Genomic DNA, 27,748 nt, shown 5'->3' with positions numbered 1-27,748 from the left:
TATATATATATATATATATATATATATAATGATCTTGGGGTTTGGACCTAAACCCAAACATGAAACTCATTTGTATTTCATATTTGCTTTACATAAGTAATTGTGTACAATATTTTGAGTTTGTGTTTTGACTGTGACCCATGTTATGACATCAGGTGTAGAATTTTCCATTTGTGTTGTCATGTCAGTGCTCAAAAAGTGTCAGATTTGGGGGTTAGGAATGTTCAACCTGTACTATGTCTAGACAGAGTGCATTTACTTCTTTTCCATTTGCAGTTCACCAAGGGGCTGTGAAGGAATATCTCTGTGCTTAGGAAGGATAGGGCTCTCTAAAGTAATTTTAGGGACATAGCTGACTAAAGACACACTAGAAAGAAAAGCATGCTTACAAGGCCATGAGAAAGCCTTCCATGAATTGTAATTATTTTTGTGCACTTAAATTGTACACAGTGACTAGCTTTCTCCCTCCCTCCCTCCATCCTTCCTCTTCCTCCTTTTCTTCTCCTCCTCCTTCTCCTCCTTCTTCTTTTCTTTCCCCTTCCCCTTCTCCTCCTCCTCCTTCTCCTCTCTTCTCTCTTTCCACCCCCTCTTTCTTTCTGCCCCCAAGCCTAGAATTATCACTTCTATGCTACACATATGTAAAACACACTGAAAACTCAATGTCTACCCTCAAGGCAGCACTTCTTCTCATATGGTGTTCTAACATCAAGCTGGGGTGTTGCTGGTTGCAGTCAAGCAGAAACATAAGCCCCTCTTCAGACAGCATCCTCAACACCTTCCACTAGAGGCACATGAGTGTACCTTCTCTAGAAAGCTTCCATTGGCACCCTTCCAGAAAAAAAAAAAAAACTGGGAAAGGGCCAGAACCCAAAATTTACAGAAGGGTAAATTTAAATAATGAATGAACACTTCTAATCAGAGACATACTAAACAGGAAAAAGAAAACTCTATCAAATAAGCAAATCACATGAGGGTGGGTACGATTGTAAGAACTCAATTATACTCAGCCTGTGTAAGTTGGAAGGGGTTCAGACCTTTTAGTAAACAATCTGCAATAGAGAGTTTGGAACTTAGTGCCTATTACTTTTTGCCCATTAATTGTAGTATTCTCTCCTAAAGAAATAACCAGAAGGGGCTGGGGATGTGGCTCAAGCGGTAGCGTGCTCGCCTGGCATGCATGCGGCCCGGGTTCCATCCTCAGCACCACATACAAACAAAGATGTTGTGTCCGCTGATAACTGAAAAATAAATATTAAAAAAATTCTCTCTCTCACTCTCTCTCTCTTAAAAAAAAGAAATAACCAGAAATATGAACAAACATTTTTGTGCAAAATGTCCATTGCAGTGATTTTTTTTCAGAGGCAAAAATTGGAAATGTTTTATATACTCAAGACTGAAATACATTACTACATATTCTTATAATGGATTGTTTTCCAATCATTAAAAATTAAGTCTGTGAGCCGGGAGTGGTGGCTCACACCTGTAATCCCAGTGGCTGGGGAGGCTGAGACAGGAGGATCACTAGTTCAAAGCCTCAGAAAACTGAGCAACTCAGGGAGACCCTGTCTCTAAATAAAATACCAAATAGGGTTGGGGATGTGGCTCAGTGGTTGAGTGCCCCTGAGTTCAATTCCTGGTCCCCTCCCTCCACCAAAAAATTAGGTCTGTGAACAGTTTAATAATTTGAAAAAATTTTATGATTAATGATAAGTGTGAAATCTGGATAGAAAATTATATAGAGCATTTTCTTAATTATTTAATGTACTATATATGTAAATAGAATACTAAAAGGAAATACACTATAAAAGGTTGGTTATCTCTGGGTCATGAAATTATTGGTTTTTGTTTGGTTATTTAAATGGTACTTTTCTGTATTGTTCAAATTTTCCACAATGAGCTGTTTCCAACTTGCTGAAATAAGATACACAAGGAACACAATTAATGTCAAAGAAAGACAATAAGTGGGATAGTTTATATCATCTGAAACACAATTATTAGAACAGACATCAAGAACTTAAATAAGCATGTTAAGCATATGAAGGGGGAAGAAAACTTAATAGTAACAATAAGAACAAGATAGTAGTTTTAATATTTATTTATATATTTATTGGTGCAAGAGATTAAACTCAGGGCTTCATGCATGCTAAACATGTACTCTATCACTGAATTACATTCCAGCCCCAATAGTAATTTTTTAAAACTCTAGTGGATACATTAATAATAAAGAAAATAGTAGGTGAAAAAGGAACAAATATGTAAGACAAATAGCAGAAGAGTTGATTGAGTCTGAAGATCAGTTCAAGGGACTCTCCCAAAAGCAGATTTCAAGGAAAAATTCTGGATCATACAATCAGTTTAGTAAGTTTTGACCAGCATCCAGAGAGAGCAGAGCATAACAAAATGGGGTGGGATAGGATAGAATAAAAAAGGAAAAGGATAGGAAAGAAAATATCACTGCAGGACATAATAATGTTAAGAATTGTTTGTGAGACCTTCGTTTCAGTTGTTATATTTTTATGTGTGTGTGTGTGTGTGTGTGTGTGTGTGTGTGTGTGTATATATATATATATATATATATACATACATATATATATATATATATACTGAGTTATTATATAAAATTAATCACTGTGTGCATCACAATAAGGAAAATGTTCAAAAGATAATTATTTTAGAAGAATAATTTTTCTGGAACTTTGCTCATTAATTACCCTCTTCTCACCTAATTTTCTTCTCAGCTTTACAAACAAGTTCCAACCCCTTGAACACCAAAATAAAAAGAAACAGAAATGTTCCTTTTGCCAATGTAAGAAGTATGCCCCACTCCCCGCTTTGTCACCCAATTTTTCAAAAGCCTGTTTGTCCCCGTTTCTTCCATGTCATCTCTTAGTTGTTCTGTAGGCCCTCACAGTATTGTTCCTACTCTGCAGTCCACTGCTGTGTTTATAAGTGTGCCATTGGAAAATCTGGCCATGCAGATTTTGGAAAAGCTGTATAATATTTTATCATATGGATATACCACATTCTGTTTATGGATGCTTTAGGTTACTTCTACCTTTTAGCTGTTTCAGATAATGCTGCTATGAACAAGAGTGTATGACTATCTCCTTGATTCCTTGTTTTCAATTCCTTGGGATATTTACCTAGAAGTAAAATTGTTTGATTACATGGTAATTGTATTTTTAATTTTTTGAGGCATGACCATACTATTTCCCCCAGTGGTTCTACCGTTTTACATTCGTGCCAGTAGTGCCCAAGATTTTCTACACCTCACCAATACTTCGTTATTTTCTGGGTTTTGTTTTTATGGTAGCCATTTAATGGGCCTGAAGTGGTTCTTCTTACTTTCAAACTGCATTGCTCAGCATCCTTGTCAAGATATGAACAAAATATGCTTGAAAGGGAAAAGAAATTCCCAGGTATTTCCAGAATGGTAAGAAAAGACCTGTAAAAAATGAATGAAAACAACAATTTACTCGTATAGAACCTCTCAGTTTCCACTCTGATCCAAGAGAGACTTCTTCAGCAATCCCAGCAGAGTAGTCATTACCACTTCAGCCAGGTACAGTGGCCCTGGCCTGTAATCCCAGCAACTCAGGAGGCTGAGGCAGAAGGATCACAAGCTGAAGACAGCTTTAGCAACTTAGGGAGACCTGTCTCAAAATAAAAAATATTAAAAAGTTGGGGGATGTGGCTCACTGGTAAATCACCCCTGGGTTCAATCCCCAGTATAAATAAATAAATAGATAGATAGATAGACTTTAAATGTGTGCAGAGTATTGTGTGTCAATTATTCCTCAATAGAGCTGCTGGAATTTAAAAATTCTCTCATGCCTCAAATAAGTAGGAATTTCTTAAAATGAATTTCATTTAAAAATGAAGAAAGGCCAAGCAAAAAAACAAACAACAACAACAAAAAAAAAAAAAACTAAAAAGAAGAGTACTGTAGGGGATACTGGGACAGGTTTGCATTTTCTCAAGTATGGATTTCCAGAGTCTGATGAAGGGGTTCATGTCTTCTTTTCTGACCTTGCACTTGAGTCAGGGATTCCCACACTTAACGTAGGCAAGTTGGATTCCTGCTGCTGCTCGTTTGGTGGAGATTTTAGTTCCTACTACAGTCCACTTTCTCGTTTTTCCTCTGGAAGAGTCAGTACTTCCCACCCTTTAACAGGCTGAAAACTTTGTTTTCTTCCCTGGGCTCTGAGCTGAAAGTGAGTAACATACTTCCTTGTAGGGCTTCCAGATTCACCGCCTGTTCCAGGCAAGCAGCACCAAGTTGTCAAAGAGCCCTTAACCATCTTGGAAGTTACTCTGAAAATCCTGTCCTCATCCCACAGCCACTGAATTCTGTCCTCCTTGATTTCTCTGAAATTCACTCATTAATGGCTTATTAAATTGACATATGGCAGAATCACATATTGACCTTGGCTAATGTCTGAGCCTAATTTCTGTAGGGGTCAGGAGAAGTGGACCATCATCTAGGAGCTAAAGTACCTGGTGGCTTCGATAAAAACACCAGTCATGTTAGATAAAAATCTGTGAACAAAAATAATTTTCAAGACATTACAAGCTACTATGTAACAAATTGTCCCTAAATTTGGTGGCTCCAAACAAATATTTCATTATACACAGACCTTCTGTGAGTCAGGAATTCACAACAGACACAGAGGGGCTTAGGCACACATTTGCACCACTGTATTTGGGGTGGCTTAAAGGCTGGGGTGAACCCAGGGCTAGGGTAGGAATTGTATGCAGATGTCTTTGTTCATACCTCTAGCAGGTGATACTACCTGTCGACATGGTTGACTAGAACAGCAACATGGAAATTTTCAAGGGGCCTGATCTTCCTTGCAGACTTGTGTCTCAAGAGAATCAGTGGAAGCTGTATTGCCTTTTGTGGCCTTGCCTTGGAAGTCACATAATGTCACTTCCACAGTAGTCAAATTCACCCAGATTCCAGAGGAGGGAACTCTTGTAGTTTACTGGAGCTATCATGATGAAATACAACAGATTGGGTGGCTCAAACAGAGATTTATTATCTCACCATTTTGGAGCATAGAAGTCCAAGATGTAGATATCAGTTGCTTCCTTTCAAGGGTTATGAGGGAAGGACCTGTTCCAGACTCCTCTTGGTTTGTGTATGACTGTTTTCTCCCCATGTCTCTTTACCTCATCTTTCTCTGTGTGTGTCTCAGTGTCCTAGAGCTCACCCTAATAACTTCACTTTAACTTGCTCACTGCTGTAAAGACCTTATCTCCACATAGGGTCACATTCTGAGGTACCTCAACATATGAATTTTGGAGAAAACACAATTTAACTCAAGAGGAATACAGACCTAACTCTCAGAGGGAGAGGTGCCAAAAGGCGTATGGAGAGATATCATTACTACCATCTTTGGAAAATACAATCTTGCTCATCATGATATAAAACATTGAATGATAAGAACTATGACAGCTAATATTACACATTTCCTATAAATGAGCTCACAACGTGAAACATAATTTTGGGGGAAATAGCTTTTATGTTTCCTATTTTTCTAGTGGGCCAAGAATTCAAATACCAACTGTTTGATTCCAAACAAGACCCTTGGAAAAATTTAAGGCTGAATGTTTCCCAAGGCAATGAAAGGCTGTGTTTCAAAAACCTGTCCTTCCTAGCAGCTCTTTCAGCAAATTATTATTTCTGGCCCAAGGATTCACTCTACTCTAAATTTGTCAGATGATTTGATTATTTGTAGTAGACATTCACTATGAGTGGTTCCCATTCAGCCTAGACCAATCTTGTCTTCACTTAGAGGAATTCATGCCTGTTAGTTTTGTGTGGAAAGGAAATTTAAACATGTACTATTACCAAATTTTAGGAGAAACAAGTTATAATAGTACTTGCTGTAACAATAAATATCATCATGCTTCATTTGTTGCCATTACTGTTCCTATTTGAGATGAATCCTAGAGTGTAAAATGAATGTTGCACATGGGTAGAGTTCCCACCTAACCCAGAAAGATTTGGCAACTTATTGCTCCAATGAACATCAGCAAATTTCTCGCAAACCAACCATTGCATAAAGATTGTGCAAAATGCAAACTTGTTTTGCCCTTTCTAAAATGGTATTGGATACACAGCTTCACTCCTTTGGATCCTTACCCAGCAGAAAACCCTCCACCCACTTTGACTGCTTCTATGTTTTGGATATGGTTTGTCCCCTCCAAAATGCATGTTGCTATTAGTCCCCAATGTGGTAGTATTGAGAGGAGGTAGGACCTTTAGAAGGTGATTATGTCCTGCCGGCATCACCTTCATAAATAGATTAATCCCTTCCTCCTAAAACTGGGTCACTTGCTACTCTTGTTTTGTCTTCTCATTTCATCATGAAATGAAGTGGCACAAGAACTTTGATATGTATACAACCCTATGATCTTGGGCTTCCATGCTCTAGAACTGTGATTCTCATAAACTTTTCCTTTGTAAACTACCCAGTTTTGTGTACTCTGTAATAGCAATAGAAAACAAACTAAGGCAATTGCCAAATAACATTTTTCTTCCAAAATCCAGCTCTAGCATCTGCTTCCCCAGAGCTCTCCTGGATGACCTCACCCCTACCCCTCTGTATTCCCACTGTACCTCACTCACACATATATGCTCACCTCTCTCCCTGCTACAGGGTGATCTACTTGAAGGCATGCTTCATGCCATCTTCACTTTGATATCTTCAGAAGCTGCTGTTTGGATGTGGAATGTTCCCCAAAGGCTCCTGTGTTTAAGGCTTGGTCCTTAAAGCAGCTTTTCCCGAGAAAAGTGGGAAGTGATTGGATCATGAGGGCTCTAACTTCATTGCTGAATTAATTCAATGATGGGTTCATAATTGAAGGGACTATTTGGAGTGGTGGAAACTGTAGGAGGTGAGTTCTAGTTGGACCAAGTAGCTCACTGGGTGCATGCCCTGCAACTCTCTCTCCTGTTCTCTGTCTCTCTCCCTCCCTTCCTCCCACCCCTCTCTCCCTCTCTCCTTTCTGGCTGCCACAAGGTAAGCAGTTTTGTTTAATCACACCTTCCACACCCTCATGTTCTGCCTCACCACAGCCCCACAATACATGGAATTGAGTGGCCATGAGCTATAACCTCCAAAGCATGAGCCAAAATAAATCTTTTCTCTTTTAAGTTGTTTATTTCAGGTATTTTATCAAAGTAAGGAAAGCTGACTAATGTAGAAGTTAACCCAGGACCCAATTGGTTAGAAAAAAACTGGGTTTGGGGAAGTAAACAATGAGTCCTTTATCAAGAAGTTAAGTCTCCCTCTTAGTAGAAGCTGCTTGACATGATGGTATTCAACCAGGCTGATTGTGTTTGGTTATGCTGCCTGGCCCTGAAGTGATTGGGGAGATTTTTCTCTCAATGTTCAACACAGTACACAATAGTTTTTCCCCTTAGCAAGAAAGCAGGTCCCGATAAACAGGAAAACAGATTTTACCAGTCCTTGCAACAAACTTGAAGGGCACTCATGTCCAAAAAAACCATACATCAAACCAAGGCCCTCCCTTGGCACTTACCTTCTTTCCTTTCCCTTCCTGTATTTCATGCTCTCTCTTTACATCCCAGACATCAAAGGACCACATTTTCTTTTTAGTACCTCTTTCCCTCTCTCTGCTACCTCTTCCTTACTTGTAGACCAAGATTATAGCTGCAACCCATAACAGACTCTTCCAATTTATGTTTATCAATTTTCAGCCAACAAAAGCTTTACAGATTATATAAAAACTCAGTCCCACTAAGAAATTTGGCACTGCTCATCTAGAAATGGGGGATTTGGTATTGCCCAACATTCAGAGGCCTGAGGTTCTTGTTTCTTTTCTGGCCAATCTCTGGGAAGAGGTAAGCAAGATTCACGGACAGTTGAGCAATAACTATAGACCTGTTCTTATCTTTAGGAGGCATCAGGGTCCCCAGAGGGCTTGTTACAACACAGGTTGCTGATTCAGTGGGCCTATGGTTTGACCTGAGTGTTTCTAAAATGTTCCCAGGTAATGCTAGTTTAGGGACCATTTCTTGAAAATCACCAAGGTAGAGAGCATTGGAGGGTGGGGGAAAGCTCCCCAGCTTGACTCATTCAATCTGTCTGCACATTAGATATATCAGAATATCCAATTTATGTTATCAATTTTCACCAGGGAAAATTTAGGAATTCTGGATATCTATGCTGCAACCCAATAGAATTAAACTGTATATTCTGAAGGTAGAACCAGGCCATCAGTATTTTTTTTAAAACACCCTAAGTGCTTCCAATGTGCACTCAAATTTAAGAACCAATGCTCTAGACCAACAATTTTCGATCCTGATTGTAAGTTAGATTTGCTTGGGGGGCGGGCATCCCAAGCCAGTTAAATCAGAATATCCTTGATGTGAAACCTAGGCTGGCTTGCTTCCTTCTGCCTTCTCCACCTCCCCCCCTACCCAGCCAGTTTTTCCAGATTTTTTTGAAGTTTCATCTAATGTTCATAACTACAAATATATATCCCTGTTATATGTGTTCCAGCTAAGAAACCCCTTCTTGGGGTTGGGAATGCAGCTCAGTAGTAGAGCTCTTGCCTAGCATGCACAAGTCCCTGGGTTTGATCCACAGCACAGCCAAATAAATAAATAAATAGATAAATAAATAAATAAAATATTAAAATACCCACTTCTTATTTAGAACAAAAGAGATTGGGATAATTACATTTTGAAAACTAGAGAGGACTGGTCTGCAGTATGGGTGAGAGTAGGAGCACCTAGGAAGGCTTCCCTAGAAACAGGGCCAGCCATATCTTCTCCTAAAATTACCCAGAGCAGCATTTCTTAATGGTCCCTGAACCTGTAATATCAAATGTTACTTAGGAGTTTATTAGAAACTCAGAATATGAGGTCCAACTCCAGGAATTCTGAGGGTAGATAAACTGAAAGTGTGTCCCCCACAAAACTCCCATGATGAAATTCTATCTTGAAATGTGATGGAATTGGGAGGAGGAGGTGACTAGGAGATTTCTTGAATGTGACTAATGCTCTTATAAAAAGGACACCAGGGAGTTCTCCAGACCTCTTCCCACCACATAAGGACATAGTGAGAAGATGGCAATCTGTAACCCAGAAGAAGACCCTCACCAGAACCTGACCATGCCATGTCCTATCTCAGACTTCTAGTCTCCAGAATCATGAAAACTAAATTCCTTTTGTTGATAAGCCACCCATCTGTGGTGCTTTATTACAGCAGCGCATCCTGACAATATAGTGAGGTTCCTGAACTTGTGTTTAACAAACTCCAAAGGTCATTTAAATGTACCTACCAGGAAGATAGTCTTACATTTCTGATGTTTATCCATCTCTTTAAACTTGAGCACATCTTTCTCACAATGCTTCTCAAAGGGAAGACTGCAGGAAGAACAGTGACAGCAATTTCAGAAGCCACCTGACTTAATGTCATGTGTCTCAGTGTCAGATGGAGCATCCAGACCTCTACCATCCTCCATCTGTGTATGCACTTGGGCCCTGACCTTTCTGTTTAGCTTAGGATTTTATGTCCTTAACACGATGGCTTCAGGTAGTCCCCAAGCTCTGATAGCTACTAACATTTAGTGGTTGCTCAGAGATGATGCTGCCAGACCAATATGATTAGAGTGTCTTCGGAGGCCCTTGTCAGCTCATGTTTGCCCTTTGTTCTCCATTTCCTCACCAGATAGGGTCACATACTCTCAATTTTTATTCAAGCCATAATGCACCAGTCTGTGCAGCTGGGGAGCTAGATGAGGCCATTCTGGATTTAACACATCAGTGTTTTACCAGAAGCCAGAGCATTCCTCTTGGCCAGAAGGCCCATGAAATAGGAAGTAGTTCGTGTGTGTGTGTGTGTGTGTGTGTATTTTGTCAAGAACCCTTATCAAGGGTTAGCAAGATCTTCATACCTTGTGAGGCCAAGGGCTTGTTGAGTAGAGATAAGTAATCCATTGCTGGTCCTCCCAAAAAGGAAGGAAACCTGCTTTCATTGAGCACATACTAATTCCTCAGAATTTTACACATAGAATTTAACTTCACCCCCACAATACTGCAGTTAGTATCATTGTTACTATTTACAGAAATACAAATACTTAGAAGAGGTTGAACAACTTGTCTGAAGCCCCACAGTTAGTAAACTGAGATCTGTGCTCTCTCTCTCTCTCTCTTTTACTCTTCCCGGCCTTTACTGACCATACTGCACATAAATGGCAGCCACAGGTTGTTTCTACCTTACATTTCTTGATATAAATGCTGAAAGTAAAAACAAAATTTTAAAAGAAATCAGAATAAACATGTACTGGTTTTAAAGTTAATTCTTGGGTTGTTCTATAAAAACCAAAAGCACAAGCAAGGAAGAAAAAGGGAAACTTAGATGTGATGAACAGCAGAAATTACATGTGTCCCTGGTACCTTTTAGGATCTGTCTTCTTTGCTCTCTTGCTACCCAATGTCCATATCCTATCAAGAACTTCTATCAAGTTTCCAACTGGGATGGCCAAGACTAATGCCACACCATTCTTTAGGAGCAATGGGCTCTCTGTCCCTGGCTGACCTACCCTTTTCTCCTATACTCTCTCCTTAATTATTAATTTCCACTATTGTGCAAACTATCTCTCTAAAGGGTAACCACTTCCCTGTATCCTTGTCAATACATTTTTTAAATTTTAATTGATTTTTAAAAAAATAAATGACAGCGGGATGCATTACAATTCTTATAACACATATAGAGCACATTTTTTTCATGTTTGGTTGTATATAAAGTATGTTCACACCAATTCATGTCTTCATACATGCATTTTGAATAATGATGTCCATCACATTCCACCATCCTTTCAAACCGTCTGCTCCCTCCCTTCCCCTCCCACCTCTCTGTCCTATCCAAAGTTTGTCTTTTCCTCCCATGCTCCCTCTCCCTACCCCACTATGAGTCAGTCTCTTTATATCAGAGAAAACATTTGGCATTTGTTTTTGGGGGATTGGCTAACTTCACTTAGCATTATCTTCTCCACTGCCATCCATTTACCTGCAAGTGCCATGATTTTATTCTCTTTTATTGCTGAGTAATATTCCATTGTTTATATATGCCACATTTTTTAAATCAATTAATCTACTGAAAGGCGTCTAGGTTGGTCCCACAGTTTAGCTATTGCAAATTGTGCTGCTATAAACATTGATGTGGACGTGTCCCTGTAGTATGCTGTTTTTAAGTCCTTTGTGTATAGACTGAAGAGAGGGATAGCTGGGCTTGTCAATATTGAGTACTATGTTATTCAAATATTCTTGCTATTTTAATAGTAAAAAATCTGATTTTAATTTGCATGTCCTTAATTATATTGAATTTGAATTATATACATGTTCGAATTTTTTAATCCTTTGTGGACTGCCCATTCATTTTCTTCACCACCTTCTTTATGGAAGTGACTCTTATTGATAGATTAGAACTTGCTATTTACCAAGGATATTAATCCCTTGTCATATACTTTGTCTCAATTTGTATTTTGACTTTGGTGGGTTTTGCAACCAAAACCCAGAAATTTTCAGTTTTATGTTATTAGATCCATGGTTTACTCCTTTGGGATCATCCTTAGAAAGATTAGCATGCTAAGCTTTTAAAAAATATTTTTAAAACAAGCTTTTTAAAAAATAAAAACTATATTAAGACCAGACCTCTTAATATAGTTTTATGTCTCATTTCTATATTCAATTAAGCTGGAATTGATTTTGTTGTAAGGTATGAGATAAAATTCTAAAGTCAACATTCTCTCTCAGATTTGCTGTAACACCACTTACTCAGTGAGATCTACTTCCTTGCTGATTTCAATTGCCACCTTTATTATACACTCAGTCTTCATATTATACTTCAGTTTTTTTCTAGACGCTCTAGCCTATCAATTGATCAATATATTCTTGGCAATACCACACTGGTTTAGTTTCTGTAACCTTAAAATATGTTTCAATACCTGTTAGAACTAGTGCAGTCCCTCTTTAAACACTTCAAATATTTTGACTACTACTGAATATTTGTTCTTCTAGATTCGATTTAGAATAATTTTGTCAATTTGTCAAAGCTTGACTTTTCTTGTTTTCTTTTTTTTTTTCCTGGTGGGAAGGCAGGGAGTGTACCAGGGATTGAGGTCAGGGGCACTCTACCACTGAGCCACATCCCCAGTCCTATTTTGTATTTTATTTAGAGACAGGGTCTCACTGAATTGCTTAGCACTTTGCTTTTTGCTGAGACTGGCTTTAACTCATGATCCTTCTGCCTCAGCCTCCTGAGCCATTGGGATTACAGGCACACACCATTGTGCTTGACTTCCCAACTTATTGTCCTAGGTGTATCTGCATGCATCTTTTCAGTGGTTATTTTTTTCAATGTGCAATAATCATTACCTAGTGCCTACAATTAACCTGGCACTGTAGTAGATGCTGGAGATATAAAAACAAATTTGACCCAATCCCTGCCTTCAAGAGTCTTATAATCATATATAGGAAATAAATTCCAATCTGAGTTCAAAATTCTAAGAACTTTGGAATACCTAGGAATGCCAAGGTATGAATACCAGTCTATTTTATGTTCCATTGTTAATAACACAATATGACAGACAGGGTAAATTATAAAGAAAGGATGTTGATTTTGGTTAATAGTTCTGGTTGAAGGTTGAGTGTTAGAGTCTGTAAACAAGTCAAAATAACACCTGGCATTTTGCCAGGGGAATGTTAGAGTTGTAAACAAGTCTGGATGGTGCCTGGCAAAATGCCAGAGGGAGTGGTTTGAGAAGTAACAAAAGCGAGCCATTAAGTGTGGAGATTCCTTATTGGTTGACTGATGTATCTAGTTTATGCTAATTAGATAAGCTGTGTGGAATGTATAAATACTGCTCCTGTCCTACAATAAACGGCTCCTTCTCCTGCTGTATCAACATACACAAGTTATTCGTCACCCTCCGCTTATTTTGCCCAGCCAGCCGGGCTGCGGCAGTTGAGGGGCTGCATCTGGCAATAGCTTTCTCGTGGGTAAAGTCCTGAGGCAATGCAGGATATCAAATTGCAAGAGACAAAGAGTATGTGTATGTTGGGGATCCAAAATGGTGGGCCAGAGGGAGGCAGCTATTCTGTGTAGCTCTGTGACCCAGGTCTCAACTAGGGGGAATACTGCTTTGCTGAGAGAGATAGAGGACCCCTCCAGAGCTGATCCCACACAGGAGTCACAGCTGGCCCAAGCCTCAGCATTAGAAAAGGACTTCTGACTCTGGACTACTCACCCACGCAGGTCTCCTGGGTGCCTTAGTGGGACCACCAGCATCAGCATCAGCACAGAATTCCCAGATACCGCTCCCATGAAGGACACTCAGCTGCTACTTGTGGACCTCCATCTACTAATGTGGGACTCCCCAGGTCGCCTCCATCTTGGGACTTGGAAGCTATTGCCATAGTCTCCTATTTGCAGTAGCCTGCCTGCACCTGGGGACATCACGGGCTCTAAAGAAACAGCAAACTGCATGTCACAGAGCTCATCTCTGAATGCATCGCACAATGCCATCGCCAGGCTCCACCCACCTGACCAGACACCCCATCGCAGAAAGCAGCAGCCTCCATCTTGGGTCACCTCCATCACCATCTTTAGTTGGGGCAACTACCAGTTTGGAACAATGGATACCCAGGTATCCATAATTTTCTAATTCCCCCCCAATCACCAGCAGCCGCTAACTGGGCAGAGAGATTGCCCAATTCAAAACAAGCCTCTGCATCAGGTGTGCAGTCATCAGAGTGCAAAACACAAGGCCAGCAGGAGAGAAAGGTTCGTGATGAGGAAGTAGAAAGGGAGAGGGTAAGGGAGAGACACTAATTTAGAGAGCAGGAACTGTGAGATCTACAGGCAAGATGAGAAGATGAGACCCAGTGCACATGACACAGGAGGAGACCCCAAAAGGAGATCCCTGAGGTGCAGTCTTCCAATGGGAGCTGAAAGCTAGAAGATCCCAGAACAACATATATGAAGCTCTGAAAGAAAATGGATGCCAACCAAAAATTTTGTATTCATCAAAATTAAGCTGTAGATTTGATGATGAAATAAAACCTGCCATGATAAACAAAATTTATAAGAATTTACAGCTAGAAAACCTGCACTACAGAACATCCTTGGCAAAATATGAAATGAAAATGAAATAAAAAACAACAATGAAAATCAGCAGAAGGAGGTATTACACTAAATGGAAAGCTAATCAAAGGAAAGACCAAGTCAAGTTAAATAACAAAAATAAATAAAAATGACTAAGAATACATATCATGTCTCACTAATAATCCTGATTGTTAATGGCCTAAATTCACCAATCAAAAGACATAAGCTAGCTGATTGGTTAAAAAAAAAACAAAAAAAAAACAATATGCTGCCTCCAAGAGACTCATCTCATAGGAAAACACATCCACAGACTGAAGGTGAAAGGTTAGGAAAAATCATACCACTCATATGAACTGCAGAAGCAAGTAAGGGTTTCCATCCCCATATCAAATAAAGTACACCTTAAGCTAAAGTTAATCAAAAGGGACAAAGAAGGACATTTCATACTGCTCAAGGGAACCATACACCAACAAGACATAACAATTATAGATATATATGCCCCAAACAATGGAACATCTATGTTCATCAAACAAAGTCTTCTCAAGTTCAAGAGTCAAATTGACCATAATACAATAATTTTGGGTGACTTTAACACACCTCTTTCACCACTGGATAGATGTTCCAGACAAAAGCTAAACAAAGAAACTATAGAATTCAATAATATAATCAGTAACTTAGACTTAACTGACATATATAGAATATTTCATCCATCAATGAGTGAATACACTTTCTTCTCAGCAGCACATGGATCCTTATCTAAAGTAGACCATATATTATGCCACAAAGCAACTCTTAGCAAACATAAAAAAGTAGAGATACTATCCTGAATTCTATCAGATCATAATGGAATGAAATTAGAAATCAATGATACAATGAAAAATAAAAACTATTCCAACACCTGGAGACTAAATAATATACTATTGAATGAACAATGGTTTGCAAAAGACATCAAGGATGAGATTAAAAAATTCTTAGAGGTAAATGAGAATACTAATACAACATATTGAAATCTCTGGGACACTATGAAGGCAGTACTAAGTAAGAGGAAAGTTCATTGCATGGAGTTCATTCCTTAAAAGGAGAAAAAAAATCAACCAGTAAATGATATAACACTACATCTCAAAGCCCTAGAAAAAGAAAAACAAATCATAAAATAAAATAATAAAAACTACTATGCTAGGACTCAGGCCAACATCATTCTAAATGGAGAAAAATTGAAAGCATTTCCTCTAAAAACTGCAACAAAACAGGGATGCCCTCTTTCAACACTTTTATTTAACATAATTCTTCAAACACTGGCCAGAGCAATTAGATAGATGAAAGAAATTAAAGGGATAGAGATAGAAAAAGAAGAACTCAAATTAGCACTATTTGCCAATGATATGATTCTATACCTAGAAGACCCAAAAAATCCCACTAGAAAACTTCTAGAAAAAGTAAATGAATTGAGCAAAAGCAGGATATAAAATCAACACCCAAAAATCAAAGGCATTTCTGAATATCAGTGGCAAATCCTCTGAAAGGGAAATGAGGAAAATTACCCCATTTACAATAGCTTAAAAAAAAAAACTTGGGAATCAACCTAATGAAAGAGGTGAAAGACCTCTACAACAAAAACTACAGAATGCTAAAGAATGAAATTAAAGAAGACCTTAGAAGATGCAAAGGTCTTTGTTCTTGGCTAGGCAGGATTAATATTGTCAAAATGTCCATACTACCAAAAGCAGTATACAGATTTAATGCAATTCCAATCAAAATACTGTTGAGAGCCACAGCCGAAGGGGCCCCAGCAAACTTCCAGCTGATTTTTTGGGCACTAAAAATGTAAAAGTTTGATCAGGTGTAACTATTGCTGCTGTACCATTATTTGATCCATCAGTGAATATATTTGGAGCATTCATGATAGGTGTTTTTCTTGTCATTTTTGGAAAAATTACAGGATGCGATGACCAAAAAGACAATAAAGGATTAGATGGTAAGTGGTTATCAAATGAAACATTAGATTTTCACATGATTATTGTCCAAGTATTTAACTCATTAGCTAACNGTATGTCATGTGTAGTTTTATCTGCTAAATCATTGCCCAAACTAAGGGCTCCAGGCAATCCTGTATGTGCCCTGATATGTCCTATAAAGAATGGATCTTTTCTGTCCCAGATTAGACTTTGTATAGTGGAAAACAAAGAGAAAACAGTAGAGGAAGGGGAAATCCTACCAGCATCTTCAAGGGATACTATAGCATTAACTATATACTGACTATCGGAAAATAAATTAAATACAGAATCTTTAAACATCACAAAAGCTTGTAATACTGCATTAAGCTCTACCTTTTGAGCTAACTGGCCCTCAGTCATTCCCCGTGCGGGCCACCAAATGCCTCAGTCTGGCTGGGCACAATTCACGAGCCACTTGTCAAGCAGAAAGGAACTTTATTTTTAGAACACACACACGCTGCACCACACGAGCTCTTCAGGAATTCCCTCAGAGCCCACTGCCACCACTGGATTCCAGCGAGCCTCTCAACCCCCCTCTCCTCCTCTCTTGAGGCCGATTGGCTGGGTCGTGTGGGCGGAGCCAAAAGAGTCCCCCAATGAGAAGCTCCATGGTCTGAAAGGGTGGGGAAACAGCCCAATGAGCATCACCGCAGAGGAGCCAATCAGCTGGCAGCTGGAAGTTTGCTGGGGCCACAGTGAGCCAATCAGCTGGAAGTTTGCTGGGGCTCCTTCGGCTGTGGCTCTCAACAAAATACCAATGACATTCCTCATAGAAATAGAAAAAGCAGTCATGAAATTCATCTGGAAAAATAAGAGACCCAGAATAGCTAAAGCAATCCTTAGCAAGAAGAATGAAGCAGGTGGCATCACTGTACCAGATCTCAAACTATACTACAGAGCAATAGTAACAAAAACAGCATGATATTGGCATCAAAATAGGCTGGTAGACCAATGGTACAGAATAGATGACACAGAGACTAACCCACATAATTACAGTTATCTTATATTAGACAAAGGTGCCAAAAACGTACATTGAAGAAAAGACAGCCTCTTCAACAAATAGTGCTGGAAAAACTGGAAATCCATTTGCAACAAAATTAAATTAAACACCTATCTCTTACGCTGCACAAAACTCAACTCAAAGTGGATCAAAGACCTAGGAATTAAATCAGAGACAATGCACCTATTAGAAGAAAAAGTAGGCCCTAATCTCCATCATGTTGGATTAGGCCCCAACTTCCTTAATAAGACTCCTATAGCACAAGAATTAAAATCAAGAATCAATAAATGGGATGGATTTAAACTAAAAAGCTTCTTCTCAGCAAAAGAAACAATCAATGAGGTGAATAGAGAGCCTACATCTTGGGAGCAAATTTTTACCATTCGCACATCAGATAGAGCACTAATCTCTAGGGTATATAAAGAATTCAAAAAGCTAACTACCAAAAACAAAACAATCAAAAAAACAAAAAACCCAAAAAAATAGCACAATCAATAAATGGGCCAAGGAACTGAACAGACACCTCTTAGAAAATGACATACAATCAATCAAATATATAAAAAAATGTGCAATATCTCTAGCAATTAGACAAATGCAAATCAAAACTACTCTAAGAGTTCATCTCACTCCAGTCAGAATGGCAGCTAATTAAGAACACAAACAACAATAAGTGTTGATGAGGATGTGAGGAAAAAGGCACACTCATACATTGCTGGTGGGACTGCAAAATGGTGCAGCCAATATGGAAAGCAGTATCTCCATACTTGGAGATTCCTTGGAAAGCTGGGAATGGAACACAGAGACTAACCCATATAATTACATTTTACCCAGCTATCCCACTTCTTGGTCTACACCCAAAGGACTTAAAAACAGCATACTACAGGGACCCAGTCATACCAATGTTTATAGCAGCACAATTCACAATAGCTAAACTGTGGAACCAACCTAGATGCCCTTCAGTAAATGAATAGATAAAGAAGATGTGGTATATATACACAATGGAATATTATTCATCAATAAAAGAGAATAAAATCATGGCATTTGCAGGTAAATAGATGGCGTTGGAGAAGATAATACTAAATGAAGTTAGCCAATCCCCAAGAAAGAAATGCCAAATGTTTTCTCTGATATAAGGAGGCTGATTCATAGTGGGGTTGGGAGGGAGAGCATGGAAGGAATAGACAGACTCCAGATAGGGCAAAGGGGTGGGAGGGAAAGGGAGGGGGCATGGGGGTAAAACAATGGTGGAATGAGATGGCTATCATTACCCTAAGTACATGTATGAAGACATGAATGGTGTGAATATACTTTATATACAACCAGAGATATGAAAAATTGTGCTCTGTATGTGTAATATGAATTATAATACATTCTGCTGTCAGGTATAACAAATTAGAATACAAAATAAATAAATAAATAAAATGAATGTTTAGGTTTTAACCTTAGATTAATTAAAATCTTAACCAGGACATTGAATAATAATTTTTAAAAAAAAGTATCTGTATGTCCTTTGGTGTCTCTCTTCTTATAAAGCTGCCAGTTCAATCATGGATGCTCCACCCTGATGACCTTATTTAATCCTAATCATCTATCAAAGGTCCCATCTCTAAACACCAGTCAGATTAAGTTTTCACCCTCTTAAAATCTCACTGTAGGGATTCAATTCTAATATTAGCTTTGTTAGTTTTGTAGGGAACAAACAACAAACATAGTACTGCCCAAGTCAGGGTAAGACACTGAGAAAGATCAACCTTGTTTTGCTCTTTTATTCTTTGGGGCCCTCAGAGAAGTGGACAATATCCACCTACATTGTTTGTGCAAGGGCAACCTGCTGTACTCAGTCCAACAATTCGAATACTAATCTCATCCAGAAACACCCTCATAGACATACTAAGAAAGAATGTTTAATTAGATATCTGGGTATCTGAGGCCCAGCTGACACAAAAAATTAACACTACAAGTTCCCAAAAATTTCAAATATAAATGCTTACAGATTTGAAACAAAACTCTGAATTCCATTTTAACACTACTTTTCCAGTTTCTCCTACCCCATGGTAAAAGTTCTTTTCAGATTATGTTTCACATGGTGGCAATCGTGTGTACCCTCCTCCACTGTACATGTCTTTATGTCTTTCAAAGCATTATTTGCATGTTTTGTCATCTATAACCCTCCACCCAAACATACATGATATCTTTTTTTAATTTTTGTGCCAGGGATTGAACCCAAGGGTGCTTAACCATTGAGCCACACCCCCACTCCTTTTTATTTTGTATTTTGAGACAGGGTCTCTCTAGGTTGCTTACAGCCTCACTAAATTGCTGAGTCTGGCTTTGAATCTATAATTCTCCCGCCTCAGCCTCCTGAGCTGCTGGGATTACATACCTGTGACACCACACCTGGTAACACAATTTTAAGCAATCAGCAGATATCACAAGTCTCATTTCAAGAAAGTATAAATAGATGTTTTAATTGGTTGATGCATAAGTGATGGGTCCAAAGGACATGGTGACAGAGCCATGTCTACAAATTGAGTTTCAAATTCCTACACCAGTTCTCTCACATCCTATGGCTTACCAAGTAAGCCCTCTTTTTTTTTTTTTCCCAATGAATTTCTAATAGTACTATTCTACCTTGTACGATAGTATTTCTACAAGAAGATTCTGAAATTCCTTTATATCTCACCTTTACCTCTCATCTCCCAGGATTCTAATGAAAACTGGAATCCCCTCTCTTTATCTGCGTTTATCCCACATAAGAGGGACAAAGCTAAGACTGGGGTGAAGATCTGTATAGAAGCCAAAGAGGGGGAGCAGAGGGAAAATTGGCAAAGGTTCAGGAATTACCGCTGATGTGGCTTCCTGCTTATCTATCTCCAAGGGCCCCCAGCTGCATCACTGGGCACCCCAGCCACTCACTTCCTTTTCCACCCCCACCATCAGTAGCATCTGAACAGAATCTCACTCTCCTCCTCTGGGCAATTGACATACAGAATTCAAACTCAGCTTTCACTTCCTCAGATAAACCTTTTAAAAGCACACATATGTCCTTAAAGTTTTTTGTTTGTTTTTTAAAGGGTTTATGTTGCTAGTAGCTATGGAGAAAGGGCCAGGGACTAAAAAAGCAAAAAGACTCCACCTTGAGTTTTCCCTCTCCTTAGCTATTTCATATAGATGATATAGAAAAGAAAGGATGATACTTCCTCTACCTCCAAATCCAGTTTTTTCTTTGGGACTATCTGAGACAGAAGATTATCTATATCTTTTGATGATCTGAGCATTTTATTTCTGGGACTGGGACTTGAAGAGGAGAGGAGTTTGAGGTAAATGGGGAAGTGGGATGGAGGTTGCCAAGACTCACATTGTGGGTGGCTAGGAGCTGCGAACAGCTGCAGGGGCATGCTCTTCCCTGCCTTAGCCTTCAGATTTCATTCTGGCCCAGCTGGAGGAGTTGAAAAGCCCAAGGCAGTGAGGACCTGGGCCAAAAAAAGGGGCAAGAAGGAGGAGAGATAGGAATTCCAGCAATTAGGAGAAAAGGGAGGTTCCCATAGTAGACCCCAGGGAAGAAGAGATGGGAGGGTTGGGCATTTGGACTCTTAATCCTGTGTGTGGGCTGGGTGGGGAGGGTGCATTCAGCAATCTAGGTAACTGAGCAGTCAGGCCTGTAAGGCCAATTGCAAAGCCAGCTTTGGCATATAATATGAATACCATCTGTCTCCCCATGCCAGTAGGAGCACTAATAAATGTTACATGTTGAAACTTTTGCACTAGCTTGTACATAAAAATTCCATATGCCAATTGATTGCATTACATGAATGCATCTGTCAAAAATAGGTCTCCTAGGCAAAATTTAGGACATTCCAAAGCAGCTTTATAACTACTTCAGCCTACAAATGGTATGAATTAACTCTCATAAGCTAAATCTATGTTCACTGAGTGAAGGATTGGATCAAATGTCCAAATAATTAAAGTCAAAAATACCCTTTTGCCTGTATTCTAGAGAGTATCAATAGCAAACTCTTTCCCTACCCAGATTGTACTATCGATCAATTCAGTGTTTGATATCATGTTGTGAACATACATTAAATATGATCAAAGTGATCAATGCTTTATGTGCTATGGGCTTGAAAATGACCACACTTTTCATTTTTACAACATTCTTTATTCAACTAACATTTATAATTTACAATATACATTGATAATATTATAAATAAATCTCAGGTACCAAATATATTTTATTTTGAAAAACTTAGTGTATACAATTTTTGAGAGGATCTATTTAGATGTGTTTTCTCCCTGCAATGAATGGAAGATGCATGGAGAAGAATATCTTAGACTAAATCTTTTAGAGTAAATCTTAGATATAAATTAAACTTATATTTACGTGCTTAATCTCAGCTCATATGTTAATGCTAGGAATTGGATATTTTGTTTTTTTCCTCCCCTCAAATTTATTTTTTTAATGTGTGTGTGTTCTTTATAACTGTTACAAAGCTATTTTTAAAAAATCAGGTACAAATAGTGAATTATAATTGCAGGATCTTCAAATATCTCAACATGTAAAAAGACTCTAACAGGACAATATGAAACAAGTGTGAATACAAATCACACCTACATCTCAGAAAACAAGAACTGGATGGGGCAGAAATTCAGCATATGAGCAGGATATATGAAGAAAGGCTCAGGGATTTCAGGTCCCTACTCAGTAGGCTTCAGAAAGTTATTCAGGCTGCCCTCCTCCTGCTTCATGTAATCTCAGACTATCTCTAGATGAATGCTGTCCAAACAGGGGGAGAGGTATCTTTATCTTCTCTGTGTCACACTATTATATTCACATATGAAAATCTCATTTTAACAATATATTGGAGGGATCTGGAGACCAGTTTGGTGAACAAAATTGTGCCTGCTCATCAAGGATTCCTAATGTAGTAGGGTAACTGAGTCACATGAGTTCCAATTAAAAGAATCTGTAGTAGGTGTGGCCTAGGAAAGGAAAAGCTCTGGGGAGCCATTTGTTATGGAAAAAATATTAACTACTGTTTCCAAATATTTGAGGATCTGCCATATGAAAGAAAGATTAAATCTGGTGTGGGAAAATTAGAACCAATAAATGAGGCTTACTAGAAGACTGAGTTCAGCTATAAACGTTGCTCTTAAAGCTATCAGAATATGCATCCTCAATGAAAGTAATATTTTTCCAAGGAAGCAAAAACTGATTCTTGGGGAGGAAGCATGAAGAAAACCCTAGATGTCACAATGGTTTGAGGCCCTCCAAACATCATTCCTACTCAACAAAATCTTGTGTTTTTTTCTTAGTTATTAATTTCTCTTGTTGGACTTTATTAAATACCACAAGGGGGGGGGGCGATTAAGAAAAACAATGTTAAAAATATTCTTAGGGGAACAATAATTCTTAAAAGTTAAGATGCTTTGAATTAATGCTACCTAGGCATCTTGGCAAGAAACTATTTTGCTACTGTTTTTTCAGGATGAATTCTAGCCAACATTTCAGTATAATAGCTTTGGCATTGACATGGAAGATACATAAAATGCATGCAAGATCAGTATTAAAACTATGATGAGTGGCTGTGATTGGAGAATTTTCTCTCAATTGATAAAGCTCAATCTCAAACTTTTTGATCATGAGAGATAGCTTGTGTATGCCTATTGGTTACCATTGTCTGTTTTGAAGATGTTGTCTGTATTTGATTCTTGGTGCTCTTGTGTGTGACTTGAGCTTTGAGAATTAAAACGGCCTATACTTTTCTATTTAAAATGGTTTAAATAAATATTTAATGATGGTAAATTTATTCAATCATCATTAAATACATCAAGAACTAAAAAGAAAAAAAGTCAATAATATCTGAATAAATACCAAATATCTAATTAAATTATAAAGTTATTTTTTCATATCAAGCAAAAGTTAAAAATTGGTATTTAGAAAATAAATTATTTTCAATAACTTTATTTTTGATGGAAATATAACAGTTTTATTTTTTAAGAATTTGATACATTGCTTTTATCATCTACTTATATAGATTGTCAACATATATGAGACATTATAATTGTCAGAAAATAAATTATATTAAACATTGTGCAGCAAAAACAGTTATAAGGTAGTTAAAAGTTAGTAGCTTTTTTTAAAATTTAACTAAAATTTTAACTTAAAATTTTATTTCTTTTTTCTTAACCCTGTCAAGATTTTAAAAAGTAAACTATATTTGCTCTTCCTGTTTAAAGCATAGATATACATATAGGACATGAACACATATGTTTTAGTTAGCTTTTCATTGCTGTGACAAAATACCTGACAAGAATAATTTAGAGGAGGAAGTTTATTTGATTCACAGTTTCAGAGGTTCAGTCCCTGGCAGCTGGCTCCATTGCTCCTAAGGTGAGGCAGAATATCATTGTGGAAGGGTGTGGCAGAGGAAAGCAGCTCAGAAAGAGAGCTTCCTCAACCAGAACAAAGTGTAAACCCCAAAGGCACACCCCCAGTGACTTACTCTTTCCAGTCACAATCTACCTGCCTATAGTTACACCCAGTTAATCCATATCAGTAGCTTAACCCACCAGTTCTCAGAATCTGTTTCACCTCTGAAAATTCTTGCCATCTCACACATAAGCTCTTGGAGGATGTCTCATTATCTAAATCATAACAACAGATATAGTGTACCTGTGACATTAAAAAATTTCATGGAGAGGGGGCGAGTAAGAAAAACAATGTTAAAAATATTCTTAGGGGAACAATAATTCTTAAAAGTTAAGATGTTTTGAATTAATGCTACCTAAGCATCTTGGCAAGAAACTATTTTGCTACTGTTTTTTCTGGATGAATTCTAGCCAACATTTCAAAATAAGAATGGATTTATTCATATTCTCTTCTTGACCTCACATTACCTTTTTTGCTGTTTGACCCCTCCATGCTGTTGAGTGTCTTCTGGTAACAGACTTACTCTCTTGTCAAAAGCACAGTCCTGCTCCCTAGCTCCTTGTCACCAGTGTGGGTAGGTGATACAGGCTGGTATTGTTTTGAACCTGAGATATTAGTCCTGGACCAACACTTTTGGTTTCACTTTCATATTCTTAGCTAAATTGTGAATTACCATTTACCCAAAGATATGTGTTTAATTTCCTTTTTTTGTCTGAAATCTCCACAAGATTTTCTAAGAATGTTAATATTATAAATTAATTATGTGACATTCTATATTATCAGGTAACTTGTCATTAAGATACTATACTCTGAAAGGCAATAAACATGAATCTACATTTAGGAAATTCTCCTCCGGCCTCCATAAGAAATATCTGTTGCTAACTTATGTCAGATAAATAGATGGTGAAATTGACTTAGATATTTTTATTACAAAGTATGTCCTCCACAACTATTTTTTAAGTTGAAGTATATTATATTGATTAATCCTATTGTAATTTGTTTGTAAGGTTTTGATCAATGCATTCACTAGCAACAAAAGCTGATGAGTATTACTAAGGAGTACATCACATTTAATAAGCGAGTACTCAATATTCTGAAATGTACCGAATAACTGATTTTTTATTTCATTTAAAAATTATTATTTTAATTATATGTATTTATGTGTTTTGGTGGGGTAATATGATACATACATACAATGTAAAATGATCAAATCAGGATGGTTAGCATTCTCCTCTCCTTAAACATTTAAACTTATTTTTTGACTAACACATAATAATTGTACATATTTAGGAGACACAGTATGATGTTTCAACACATGTATCTAATGTGTTCTGATAAAATCAGGGTAATTAATGTTTCCATCTCCTTATTACTTTGTGTTTAGAGCCTTTCTTCTAGTTATTTGTAACATATATAATAGTCTTTTGTGAAATATAGTAACTCCACTGATTTTCACTGTTCAAATGCTTTATCCTTTAAAAAAATTACAAAATTTTAAAGGCCTGAATATAAGAAACAGAACATGATTCCTTCAATTTTTTTGATACACAGTGAGTTAACAGCAACCATTTTTCTATGAAAGAAGTTACTGAAGAGCATACAAACTAATGGAAGTTGAAGTCTCAGCCTGCGGTGTATCATTTGATCAGCCCATGAATGATAGTTAAAAATGTAAGTCTTAATGAGTCTGAATTCATCAGGAAGAATCAAGTTGAGATATACCACATTGAGGACATACCAATGGATGAATTTAGGAAACACTAAAGATAGAGGGCAGCGAACTAGGGGCTAGGATTTGTGGTATGAATTCACAATTCAGCAGAGACTCAGTTATTAAGGCTCAGAAAATAGCTGTGCTTTCCAGAAGAGGGGTGGTGGTGGGGAATGTGAGGATCCTGCAAAGAGTCCAAGGTCAAGGAGAGAAGGGGAACCTAAAAAGGTAGGTGAAACAATGAGCCAGTCCAGCCTCAGAGAAAAAGACAAAGAACACAAGGCCATATTCCAAGTGCCTGTATCTTAAAACTGTTGAGAAGGTGGCAAGAAAAATCGTATAAAGGAGATTTTGCTAAACAAGGAACAGGAAAATCTTTGTTTACGTTATATGTTGTATGTTAAGTCATTTAGTGGGTAGGGCTGTATTTTGATCCTAGTTAATAAAAGACAGATTTCTGGAGCTGGTTTTACAACCAAGTATGGCCACTGTTTCTGAGCAGCTGGAAGTCATGCTTGGCTTAGTCTCTGTGGGGGAGCCATGACTTGCCACCAGTTGTGCATCCAGATTTTGTGGGGAGTAGAAAACAGAATGGAGTAAAATTACTCCATACAAATTACAAAGCAAAGATAGGGTTTTTTAATGTACATATTTTGATACCTATGATTATAATATTAGCAAAATTTGCTATGTTCTAAATTTTTAAATAACATTTTAGCATGGACTATTACTTCTGTAACTAAAAACATTCTGTTGAGCTGTCATGTTTTATATTACTAAACCTTGATTTTGTTCATATCTAAACTATAGCTATCAACTAAATAGTGTTGAAGGCTTTTAAAAGGGATCTACTTAACCCACTTCACAAATTGCCATTGATTTAATGAATAGTCCAAGTCCATCAAGAAGAATAGCTCTGAATTGTCTACAACCGGACCTAGTTGAGAATTCACTGTACTCTATCCTATCATATACCAGCTTCCATCCTTCATTCTGGCATGATCTTTTGTGTCTCTTTTCCAAGTTTAATGGTCTCTTGTTTAACACTCTTTAGGACCCTTCCATTCACTTTTCAGTGGAAGTCCTTAACATTTCTTCAAAGGTCCCTCATAATTGCTCCTTTGTCCTTGTAACCTCATCTCCTGACACTTTTACATATGCATGGCTTTGAAACTTCAGTCATTCATATATTATCTTCACAATACCTGCCATACCTAAGAGCCAAATGAACTATAGTATCTACCTAGTACTTTTAAAAATAGATCAATTTTAATTATTCAAATAAATGATTTTTTAAAAAATCTACCAAAAATAGCAAATTAGTTTTAGTTATCTTAAAGGCAAGATTTTTTTTTTTATTTCTTCCTAGATAGCACAGCCACATGAAGTTCTGCATTTAAGCCAATTCTCTCTTTAAAGGGAGATTAGCGCATGTCACAAGGGTGTTATACACCATAAGGGGGAATTTTTCCTTACAAAAGGTTTGAAAAAGAATTGAAAAGAGTATAATTCTATCCCTTTGTAATAACTTATCTGTGAGCCAGAATAAAATCTGAATATTAAGTTTTATAAATGTCCAGACCTTTGGAAAACACTACTCCAGCCTTCTTAAATTGCTTTGTGGTTTCAAATTTTATTATTATGTACCTAATATACTCTGCTTTCATTTGCAGTTAGTTGATTTCTTCAGCTCTTCAGGAGCCAGGGAATTATTCCCTGGAGTGCAGTTGCAGGTGAAGTTGTTGTGATGCCCCCTTGTGTTAGCTGGGGTTTTCCATAGAAACATGAACAATAGAGTAAACACACACACACACACACACACACACACAAGTATTCATAACAAAATGAGGAGATACTCATGACAATTACAGTTTTCACTTTTGTAATTGGTCATGTGGTTAGACCTGGTATTTAAAACTACCTTCTTCCACTATATATTGTATTCCCTTGCTTTTGGGGTAAACCTCAACTGCAATGGGTTTTTACCCTGGAGGGTCTGGGTCATTAGTAGTCCTGCCTGGATTACACTGTAGTTTTCCACTGACTTAATCATAGGGCCTGGTACTACTAAGAGACTCTAAGGGAGTTCTTGCATTCCTTCCAACACAACTCTTCCTTACCTCCATTGCTGTCCAGTTTCTCCTGGTAGTCAGGATCAATCACCCAGTCAATACCATAACTCCCTCTTTACCTGTTGACTCAGAAGCATAAGAAGTCCAAAATGTTTAGGTGGCCACCTCAACTTTCAGTTCAATAGGATCATTATTGTTTCTCCTGAGGGAAGGATCCTTCCCTCTGGAAGGAAGACCTCAAGGCCAGCAGAGCATAAAGTCATGAGAACAACAAGCAAAAATTTTTCTAGTGGGTTACTGGGTGTAATAATGAGTGGTACCATTCCTATTTCCACCCTTGATTTCTGGACTGTGAATCCTGCCTATGGGAGAAGCAGCACCATATTTTGAATGCTGG

The sequence above is a fragment of the Marmota marmota genome, unplaced genomic scaffold (assembly GCF_001458135.2).
Source record: "Marmota marmota marmota unplaced genomic scaffold, marMar, whole genome shotgun sequence".
Taxonomy (NCBI): Eukaryota; Metazoa; Chordata; class Mammalia; order Rodentia; family Sciuridae; genus Marmota; species Marmota marmota.
This window is presented reverse-complemented; position numbering follows the sequence as displayed.